Here is a 12,094-nt window from a genome sequence, read left to right as displayed (position 1 = left end):
TTCAGAAATTCGAAGACAACGACATTAGCTTCAACATCAGCAGAGTGAGGAGGTCTTCTACAACACATCGACGAGGATGTCGATAAAATGAGTGGGGGAGGATGTTAGGGAGTGACAATGTAATGGGGAAAAGGGGGGGAGAGATACTGCTATAATTGTATTCTCGAGGGATTTAGAATGAATATATGATTATTTGTGTTAATGTTTGTATGGTTATTCTCGTGGATTTGAATAATACAAGTAGTCCTTTTCATTATGGTGTTTTGTTGCCTAGGATTGCGATATACCTGATTGTTGTAGCCTTATTCCATGTATGTGAATATATTGCTCGTGTGATATCATATTGTTCCTTGTTTCTCTTGAGTATTGAGACTCATCTGATGCTCGTGCTTGCAGGCTTGAACATGTAAGATTTAGCTGACTCGTCGGGAGAGAGCTCTCAATGAGTACCGCACGACCCTTACTTGAGTCCCACTTTGGGGGTCCATGACACGCTGTTTGTGCATTGATTGAGAATTTTGTTTGACGACTACCTACTCTATATGAGTTCATTGTTTCTTTTGTTTTTGGGTGTCTATAGTTTTTCTTGTTCACCTGATGATAGAAAGGGGGTTGGGGTTTGTATAATTCTGTAACATGTATTGAAATTTCTTTCGTTGTTCCATATTTGGCGAAATGTTATTCATTTTATAACACATGATCGTTCAAACTTCGATCGTTTATTGTGATAAGAGTTAAGTCTTTTGAATACCTTATTTATTTGGAATCTATTAGAATATATTGGTTTGAGAAATATTGGAAAAAAGTTTGCTCATTTGAGAATTCAGCTCCTCATGAACATCATTTTAAAATGATGATGGTTATGATGGAAACAATTAAACAATAGGTCATTTTAAAATAATGATGGTTTGATTGAAACAATTAAACAATAGGTCTGGTTTCCAAGTTTATTTGTTGCAACAACAACAACAAAACAAAACCAAGCCTTATTTGTTGCACCCTGTTGGTATTGTGCATGCTGAGTAACAAGTTGACCCTCTTCATATATGTAGGGTGTGTATTATGTTTTTAAAAGTGTAAATGAATAATCTAACATAGCAGGTATGAGGTATGGATGAAGAAAATCTACTTATTAATATTTTTACAGGGAACATTTCAATTTTTGGGAGGGATGAAAAGGGTTATGGAATGGTAGACAGGACGATCTTGTGGTGTGTAGCTCAGACAATGGACTCTCAATTTACCCGAAACAAAACATAGAAGAATTTCATCATCAAGATCACCTTATAAAAAAATTATAATGCCTGATGAAACACTTGATTTTTCGCGCATCATTCAACACAACCAATGAAGTCTCAATTCCAACATTTCCTAAATGTCCTTAGCCTCAAATGTCATGCAAATATTTTTTTTTTAAAATATAAACAATACTTATATCACCAATAATAATTAAATGAAAGTTGAAACTTTATGTTATTCAAGAAGATCTATCTTTTAAAGACATTAATTTGAAGATGTGTAATTTTTCGTTCACTTACTGCAATAGAACAACAGGTATGACACAAGCTTAAAGTACCCAAACTCATCTTTGTGCCCCCAGTAGGCTTTAAAGAAGAAAGGAGAGACTTTTGGGTTTCCTGCATATGTTTTCACTTTACTGAAAATTATGGAAGATGATGTTTAATTAGGATTTGTTGCTTGCAGTATAATTTTGCATTGAGAAGATTGGGCAGAATGAACTTGTTTAATATTTGCAAGCTTGTTTTTGTTGAAAAATTGCTTTATTTGTTACAGTTGGCTTCTTTCTCCTCTATGCATTACAGGCAGGCAAAGCATAATTGGCATGAAAAAGTGCATATGCCTTGGTGATAAAGCCTGCAGTGAGGTTTCCTTTTTGCCCTTTTTAAGGACATCTACTACAATGGCCTTGAGAGCCAAAGTGTTGGAACTAATTGCATGTTTGGTACATTAAACTTACTATTTTTTCTCATCATACTTTTCATTGAAATTTCATTCATTCTGTCTTTTTTACTTCGTTTAGAAATGACATAGATGACATGTTACAATGGTTGTGGAGGGCACAATATTCGTACTTCAAGAGATTTCCCTAGCTTCATGCTTACAATGCCTACTCCAATTGGAGCGCATAACCTTGAGTTATCATTTTTTGTAGAAGGAATACAAATAAAATGGCAGCTCTTTGTTTGGAATGCCATTACCAAAAAATCACATTTCGGGGAATGGGATGCTTGTTTCATGGGAGTATTTTTGTTTGATTCATACCGTAAGATTTCGATGAACACTGGATTCCCACATTGGTGTTTGGTTTAACATGGGAATTTTGTTAGGCATTTCAAAAAGATGTTGACATGTGTGTGAAGACAATATAAGAATATATATAATTATATTTCTAACACAAAAAAACTTTAAAACTTAATTATATCCATATCTTAAATTTTTTTATTAGTCATAAATTAAAAATATTTAACAATTAAATAATCAATTATTGAAATAATTAAGAACAATATAGTATCTAAAATTAACTATTATATTAAATTATTAGAACACATAATAGTATCATTTTTTATTAATTATCCATTATTTAAAATATTAATAGAGTGTGATTGTAATATACTAGAGGGACATTATTGTCCCTAAGGGTTGGTCTCACGTGGGCATTGGTGGGCTTCAAGAATTCTTGATAAATAAATAATATATAGGAAATGAGAGAGGGATATGATTGAACAAATAAATAAATTAAGCAAGCAAAATTGTTAATTTTATTGAGTGATCAGAGAGGCCTTTACAATAGAGGAGACCACAGAGCACAAGCTACACGTACATAAACACACATAGAATAACTATTGAAAAGTATTGTACGTCGGAGGGAGATGGATGCTGCAGCAGCCTGCAGCAGCTAGCTTAATTGCTTTGCTTTCCTCGACTGCGCACATGCGACTTTAGCACGTACCAACGTAGTACTATATACTAATTAATTGATTGATTGATTGATCGATCAGTGCTTCAATTAATTAATTCTTTTTGTCACTCGGCGTCGGAGCTTTCCGCAAGCTTGCTTTCTGTCCTGCTTCCTCTGGTGGCTGTAGACCGCCTCCCGCTGAGTTAACGATACCCCATTAACCAAAACAAAAACACAAAAACAAAACATCAAATACAGCCTTTAGTAAATTCAAGACACACTTCTAAGGAGGAGCTTTAGGTTATAATCTTTGATGAGACTATAGCTCAGATGCCTAAAGAAAAAAGTTGAATAAGATGGATATGTTCCATATTATCATTATTTCCTTTGTTGCATATGCTACTGTATGTGTAATGGACTCATACCTCGACCTGGGGGAGATTAATTGTGGCCATGCATTCAACTATGAATAATGAGTCTTGTCTTTTTACTCAAGGTTGTCGTATAAGAGAGAGAGATGACTTCTAAGTAAAAGAGCAGTATAAAGTTTTCCATATATGGAGTCTAAGAAAGAGATGGATCATGACGGATCTATATATATATAGACTGGGTGGTTCGGAGAGGTGACTTCTAGGTGATAATTAATATGAAGATGCATGGATGTATGTGTGTGTGTATATATATATATATATAAAAGTAGTAATTAATTACCTCCAGGGGAGTAGATGAGGAAGCATTTGACTTTGCAGAAGAAGTTGCCGTGGCACCGATCCAAGCAGCCAGGGTAGTCTGCGTTGGCGACGGGGGTGGTGGACAGCATCAACATCACCATGCATGCCATAGCCAATACCCACTTCCTGCTTTGTTCCATCTCTCTCTCTCTCTCTCTCTGTTTCTCCCTCTGAGATCCTCTCCCTATCAAAAAGTCTCTCACGGGGGGACTTGCTAATTATTGATTTTGCTTGTCAAGGAACAAAGGCTGAAGGTGAAGGGGTATTTATATGGGCGATGAAGCCATTTTTGGTACATCCCAGTTGGGACAGGTAATTAAAGAGAAATTGTACTTAATTGGTTCATCCAGATGTATGGTTTAGTGCAGATGTTTGACTTTTTTTCCCCTTTAAAAACGATTTTGACTTGTGCTTACAAATTATTGATCCCTGAAATTTAATTTTGACATTCAATTGCAGCCATTGTTTCCCTAAAATTTCGTGCATATATATATATATATATATATATATATATATATATGTAAGTTTTGTGTCAAGTCATTGTGGAGTAAGAGATTTGTGCGCATGAAATGTTCAAATGTTGCATTAAACGGTCATGCATGCATGCCAATTAGAATCATCTTAAAGATAGAAGTTGTAAAATACTAAATGGGTTTTTTTTTTTCTCTTTTTTGCACCCTCCAAACAACATCAATTTAAAATCAATAAGAAAAACTTACATGCCGAAGGATAACTTGACCCTTCTAATAAAATGGAGTTGCATAAATAATGTTGCTTCACATAAGTTTATGTGACAAAGTTTTAGTAAAGGAAAAATGAGAAGAAAGAAAAATTGTAATTCTCATTACACTGAATGAAATGTAAACACTAGGTAGTTCAGGAGGATACAAGGAGGGGTATTTAAATAAGATTACATGATATAATTGCAAATCAAGGAGATATCTTAAATCACATGAAATTTAAGATAAAGGACTGTTATGAATCTCATAAAATCTGAAATATTCACAAATTTTATTAGGAGTCCATAAAATTTGCTTTGTTGATATATATATATATATATATATATATGCTCTTTAGATATTTTTTTTTGAATCAATAGGCTCTGGTTTGTTAATATATATGATCCTCAGATTTTTATTATGACGATTGACTTTGGGTCTTTGACACTCCTTAAACTTTATTGTGACGATTTGTCTCGAATTTTTGACGTTTAAATCTTCAGCTAGCAGATAAAATCGTTGACGGTTTGATAAAATAGTCAACGGTTTCCTTCTGAGTTTGTTTCTGCCTGAAATCATTGATATAAATATTGACAACATCACTCTCATTGAGTGTGCCGAGCTGTGATGCATTGTTAATAGTAACAACTATACATTTTTCAAAGTCAATTTTTAAAATTATAATGTCAAATCAACGAATGATAACATAAAGTTTTCTTTGTAATTCAACGGGTAACGATGTGAGATACATCTTTTCAAGTTCAATGAATGATGACATAAATCTATTCAAATTAAATGGACAGTGATAATGTCTACTCTGATCCTAAATGATGTAAGAACAATGTAAGTCAATGAGGAAATTATTATTACATTTTGTAATGACCCGAAGTATAATGTGTTTCGTCAACGAGAAAATACAGAAAATATGTTTTTGGGCGACTTTGAATTTCGTCGACGAAGGGGGAGTTCGTCGACGAATTTCTTCATGACCTCGTCGACAAGGTGACGTGACTCGTCGACGAAACCCATAGTATAAATTGCTTAAACTTCATTTTCAGACTGAAATTTGACGCACAGACTTCTCTCTCTCTCTTTCCTCTACATCCCTCCTACCTTCTCTCTACGATCTCGGGCCGGATTTACGCCAGTTTAACCATCTGAAACCACCACGATGCTCCTCGAGAAGTTCTTTACATATCTGCTGGAGTGGATCGTTGGTGGGTTTGAGTTGAAATTCATCCCTAATTCAAGGTAAGGCTAAATATTCCAAATTTGGTCTTCTCGTAGTTATAGGAAAGGTTATTCACAGAGAAATACTTAAGTTTATTTCTGTGAGTTGTTGGTTTCAAGGTGTTGCTCGGGGAACCCTGCGGGTGTAAGATGAGTAGATTTATAGGGGGTTTCTTTTCAATATTAAGTAAGGGAATAAACTAAAGCAGTTATTTTCCATGCGAATTATTATTATTTATCAGCAAATTAAGTTTTAGGGAAGCATGTATTATATTTGAATATTATTGAGAAAATGCACATTTGAGAAAATACTGTTGTTTTACAGGAAATACGATTTTAGAATGAAATGTATGATTTTACTCAGCAATGTGTGGCATGAATATTATTTTACATGATAAGTATTATATTATGGCAAATTTTACGAGTAAAGCATGTTATCAGGAATTATGAAATAATACAGTACATTATGATTTTGAAAATACATGATAATTGATTTATTTATTCAGAATTATATGTATGAGATATTTGGCGCAAGGCCATGTATAATATATGATTTCGGCGCAAGGCCGTATTTATGAAATGTTTGGCGCAATGCCGTATTTATGAAATTATAGAAAATGCTATCAAACCATTTATGTTAAATGCTATATTATCATGTATTATATGTTATCAGAGTCCAGATATTAGTTTAGTTCAGTTTTAGGAGCACGATACTGTAACTATATATATCAGATATCTATGTTCAGATTGGTGCTAACCACCCCATAAGGGGGTGGATAAGGGGGTGAGAGATGGATAGTCAATGTGACTTTTAGTGTAGAGTTGTAGACACCTAACAGTCCAGACCAGGGTGTGGCGGGCTCATCGTACTTACAGACATTTTTGACTCTGCAGTGGTCGGCCAGCCATTGTCGGGTCCAGCCTTCGGGTTGCACAACTCGTCATGGGGGGTAATACATGACATCAGCTAACTATTCATTCTGGGTATGTTTTTAGTATTATTAGTTATACCAGACAGTTATGATTTGTATGATTTATTAAAAATATGAAGGTATATGTTTATGCAGTTATTAAATGATTAATGTTTTCTGGTATGAAGAATGTATTGTATATCTATATTATCATTAAATATTCATGTTGTCACACAACTGTATTTAATTTATTTTCCCTTATTAAGAAGTGTCTCACCCCCAAACATTAAATGATTTTCAGGATAACCAGAAAGACCGGTGGAGCATGACCGTCGTTGAGTCGATTGTACTACCATGCTAGGAGGGTAAGTTTGGGCTAGGGTCAGAAGATTTTTGTTGTGGGATCCTAGTTGTATTTTTTATATTTTGAGGTTGTATATGAGTACGGTATTGCTATGGATTGTAGTTAGCTATCGTATTTTATATTTTATGGTTATGAGAATGTGATTTACATTTACTGCTACCTAAGTTTCCGCTGTGTATGACAGGTATCCCCGCTACTGTCGAGTTCGGGTTGATTATTTTATTTATCATGTTTGCTTATATGATAATATAAGCACGTCGTTATAGTTTTGTATCAGAGCTTAGGATAATAGATTCTATAGACTTTAAAATGTAGCAGTAATAATACCAGAGTATAGGATAAGGTAATTTGAGGTCTGATTTTGTAGTCTAGATGCAGGACTTTCGTGGTGGTTTGTGTGATTTTCGTAGGGTGACAATTTCAAGAAATTTATGGTAAACTGTCATCGAGTTGGGTATCTAGGTTGCAGGATTGAACCTTAAATTAAGATCAGGAGTGATGAATTAATTGATGAAATATAGTACTAGTTGGATGATATGTTATCGTGATAGGGTTCTCAGTTAAGTTATTTGTTTTTCAAGATGGACCCTAGTGGTAGTAGTGCCTATGCTAGTGGAAATGAGGATACTGGACCCTCAAGCACTACGGGTGGTGATTCGGATGCAGTCTTACGCAGCGTGGCACAACAAGTTATGGCCAAAATTGCCAGGAGTTCGAGGGAACAGGGTGGTTCGTCGGCAGGCCATGGTAGCTCAATAGAGAAATTCATAAATATGAATCCTCCGGCTTTCTTAGAGGGAATAGATCCTGCAGTCACTGAAAACTGGGTGCAGAAGATAGAGAAAATATTTGCAGTACTGCAGTATTTAGAGGAGCAGCAGGTGCTATTTGCTACCTATAGATTGACTGGAGAGGCCGAGAGGTGGTGGACGACGGTGAAACTCTTAGAGCAGCATAGGATAGTACCTGTGGAGATGACATGAGAACGGTTCAAGGAGATATTCTTCAATAGGTATTTTTTGGCTTCATCCAGGGAAGCAAAGATAGAGGAGTTCCTGAATCTGAAGCAGGGATAGCAGATCGTGCAATAGTACGCGGCGAGATTCATCGACCTATCTCGTTTCGCCCCGTACATTATACCAGATGAAGCAAAGAAGGTATGGCAGTTTGAAAGAGGTTTGAGGAGAGAAATATATAAGCAAGTGTCGATTCTGAAGTTGTAGGATTTCGTTGAGGTGGTGGATAGAGTCACTATAGCAGAGATTGGAGAGCGGTTGGAGGCTGAGGAGCAGAGGCAGAAGAAGAGATCCACACCTTCTGGTTCCCAATAGGGATTCAACCGTGGTTCGTGGAAGAGAGGTGGCTACTATAGAGATTGGAGGTTGGAGACCGGGAATCGCGGTTTCCAGGGTGTGCAGCCATCTCCAGCTTGCCCATCTTGCGGGAAAAGACACTTGGGGGAGTGTCATTCCGGGCAAGGTGTTTGCTATCATTATGAAGAGCCAGGGCATATGATAAGGGATTTTTAGGCTCAGATTGGTGTTGCTTTTGGTCCTAGACCTGCTTGAGGAGGCTACTAGGGGCCATGTGGAGGCTAGTAGAGGAATATGGCTCTAGCCATGGTTTTTACTATGGCGTCGGGTGATGCTGAGACAGCTGATGACGTGGTGACAAGTACGATTAATATGTTTTCATTTAAAGTTATTGCACCTTTTGACTCAGGAGCCACACACTTGTTTGTATCTGTGGGGTGTGTTAAATTGTATGGGGCCGAAACACAAACATTAGATGTTGAATTATTAGTGGCCACACTGACCGGGTCAGCGGTGAGATGTAGTAGGATGCTCTGGGGTTGTCCAGTTGATATTCAGGGGAGGATTCTATCTGTTGATTTGGTAGTGCTGGATATGCATGGGTTTGATATCATTTTCGGCATGGATTGGCTAGCAGTTAACTTTGCTAATATAGATTGTCGTGCGAGAGAAGTGATATTCAGATCGCTAGGAAAACCATAATTCAGATTTACAATGTCACGAGTGCAATCTCTACCTCATATGGTCTCAGCTATTTAGGTGAGGAGACTATTTCTGAATGGTTGTCAAGGATTTGTAGCCTTCGTGAAAGAAATGTTGGAGAATGAGTTGAAGCTTATTAACACTCCAGTAGTGAAAGAATTTATAGATGTATTTTTAGATGAATTGTCGGGTTTGCCACCTGATTGTGAGGTAGATTTTCTCATTGATCTATTTCCAGGTACAGCGCCGATCTTTGAAGCATCGTATCGAATGGTGTCGGCAGAGTTGGCAGAATTAAAAGATCAGTTATAGGATTTACTTGATAAGGGTTTCATACGACCTAGTGTATCTCCATGGAGAGCTCTAGTACTATTTGTGAAGAAGAAGGACGGGTCTATGAGGATGTGCATATTACAAGGAGATTAATAAAGTGACCATCAAGAATAAGTACCTTTTACCCAGTATAGATGATTTGTTTGACCAGCTCTAGGATACACGAGTGTATTCTAAGATCGACCTCAGGTTAGGCTACCATCAAGTAAAGGTGAGAATAGAAGATGTATCGAAGACGGCTTTCAGAATCAGGTATGGGCATTACAAGTTCCTTGTTATGCCATTTGGTCTGACGAATACTCCTGCGATATTTATGAATTTGATGAATAGGACTTTTCATCCATATTTAGATCAGTTTGTTGTTATTTTTATTGATGATGTACTGGTCTATTTGAGGAGTTATGAGGAGCATGAGATACATTTGAGGCAGGTTTTGCAGATGCTCAATGAGAGAAAGTTGTATGCCAAATTCAGAAAGTGTGACTTTTGGCTCAAGAAAGTTGTGTTTTTGGGGCATTTTATCTCAGGAGACGAAATTTCTGTGGATCCCAATAAAATTGATGCGGTAATGAATTGGGCTAGACCGAGGAACGTCTAGGAGATCAGGAGTTTCTTGGAGTTAGCTGGATATTACCATCATTTTGTTGAGGGATTCTCAGCTTTATCAGGGTCTCTAACACGATTGACTAAGAAGATTGCTAGATTTGAATAGGACGACAGCTGTGAGCAGAGCTTTCAGGAATTGAAGCAGAGACTAGTCACAGCACCAGTACTGATCATTCCGTCAAGGGGTGAGGGTTATACTATCTACAGTGATGCATCCTTGAAGGGACTTGGTTGTGTATTGGTGCAGCATGGCAGGGTAGTGGCGTATGTGTCTAGACAGTTGAAAGAATACAAAAGTTGAGTAGTGTGAGATTTTCTCCAACCACAAGAGTTTAAAGTATTTCTTCACCTAGAAGGAACTAAATATGAGATAGAGAAGGTGGTTAGAGTTAATTAAAGATTTTGATTGTACTATTAGTTACCACTCAGGGAAAGCAAATGTGGTAGCTGATGCACTGAGCAGGAAGTGTGGGGAATTAGTATTGACGGCTATGAAGATCCAGCGTCCGATCATGATGGATCTAGACAGACTCGATATAGAGTTGGTAGGAAGTGATCCTCCTACATGCATCGCCAATTTAATAGTGCAGCCTACTCTGTAGGAAAGAATTAAAGCCGTTCAGAAGAAAGACCCAGAATTAGCAGAGGTGATAGATAGAGTGCAAACTGGTCAGGGTGAGGATTCTGCATTTCTGATGACGGGGCTTTGCGGTTTCGTTCTAGACTGTGTGTTCCTGCTGATGTTGGGATCAGGAAGATTATTTTGGAGGAGGCTCACAGATCCTTTTATACAGTTCACCCTAGCAGTATGAAAATGTATAGGAATCTGCAAGAGTTTTATTGGTGGAGTAGTATGAAGAGAGAGATTGCCGAGTATGTAGTCCAGTGCTTGACGTGCCAGCAGGCAAAAGTTGAGCACCAGAGGCCAGCGGGTTAGTTACAGCCACTATTTATCCTAGAGTGAAGTGGGATCATATATCCATGGATTTTGTTTCAGGGCTGCCATCGACATCACATGGCCAGAATGCAATTTGGGTGATTGTAAATCAGTTAACTAAGACTGCCCATTTTCTCCCTATCAAGATTAGCTATTCCCTCAGCCGTTTGGCAGAGATTTACATTCAGGATATAGTTTGTTCTTACGGAGTGCCTGTATCTATAGTGTCAGATCAAGACCCGTGTTTCATGTCATGTTTCTGAAGAAGCTTACAAGAAGCTTTAGGGTCTCAGTTATCATTTAGTACAGCATTTCATCCTCAGTCAGATGGGCAGACTGAGAGGATGATACAGATATTAGAATATATGCTTCAGGTGTGCATATTAGATTTTGGGGGTAGTTGGACTCAGTTCATGCCGCTGGTAGAGTTCGCGTATAATAGCAATTATCAGACCAGTATTGGCATGACACCATTTAAAGCTTTATACGGTAGGAGATGTCGATCTCCTTTGTATTGGGACGAGATAGGTGAGCGGCGAGTTGTGGGACCAGAACTTGTACAGTAGACATACGATAAGATGTGGCTCATCAGGGATAGAATTAGTGCAGCTTAGAGCCAATAGAAGAGTTATGCTGATAATCGCTGCAGGAAATTAGAAATGGATATTGGGGATCATGTATTTCTAAAGATAGCTGCGATAAAAGGAGTTATGAGGTTTGGAAAAAAGGGTAAACTTAGCCCTAGATTTATTGGTTCGTTTAAGATTTTAGAGAAAGTGGGGTCGATTGCCTATAGGCTAGCTTTGCCACTTGCATTATCTAGGATGCACGACATATTTCATGTTTCTATGTTGAGGAGATACATCTCAGACCCTTCTCATATTATCAGTTATGGTGAGTTAGAACTCCATGATTCGCTAGTTTATGAGGAGGTACCCATGCAAATTCTGGATAGAAGAGAACAGGAACTACGTAATAAGAAGATTCCTCTAGTAAAAGTTCTATGGAGGAATCATGCAGTAGAAGAGGCTTCTTGGGAGCTCGAGGAGCAGATTAAACAGAAGTACCCGCAATTATTCTAAGAAGTTCAGATATAATTAGGAAATGTAAGTAAATATGTAGTATTTCTTTTGCGGGTACATGTAATACTTTAGTTAGTAAGTGGTATATTTTCTTTTGATATATGTAATCTCCCAGGACTTAAAATGTAATCACGGTATTTCTCCGTCATAAGTGAGGGTAAGTAATAAAATAAGTAAACTGTTTTTCCTTTAAGGGATAATGAGTTGTATGAATAGTAAATATTGATGACGAAATTTTATAAGGAG

At 37.2% G+C, this 12,094-nt stretch overlaps 1 pseudogene; it reads left to right on the top strand.

Moving 5' to 3' along the window:
- The window catches only part of LOC131151910 (pentatricopeptide repeat-containing protein At1g09900-like), a 36,110-nt pseudogene extending 35,360 nt beyond the window's left edge, over nucleotides 1-750 (top strand).
- Nucleotides 751-12,094: the final 11,344 nt, after the last annotated feature.

The sequence above is a fragment of the Malania oleifera genome, chromosome 3 (assembly GCF_029873635.1).
Source record: "Malania oleifera isolate guangnan ecotype guangnan chromosome 3, ASM2987363v1, whole genome shotgun sequence".
Lineage (NCBI taxonomy): Eukaryota > Viridiplantae > Streptophyta > Magnoliopsida > Santalales > Ximeniaceae > Malania > Malania oleifera.
The sequence above is the reverse complement of the archived record's forward strand: the minus strand, read 5'-3'. Positions and strand labels throughout refer to the sequence as shown.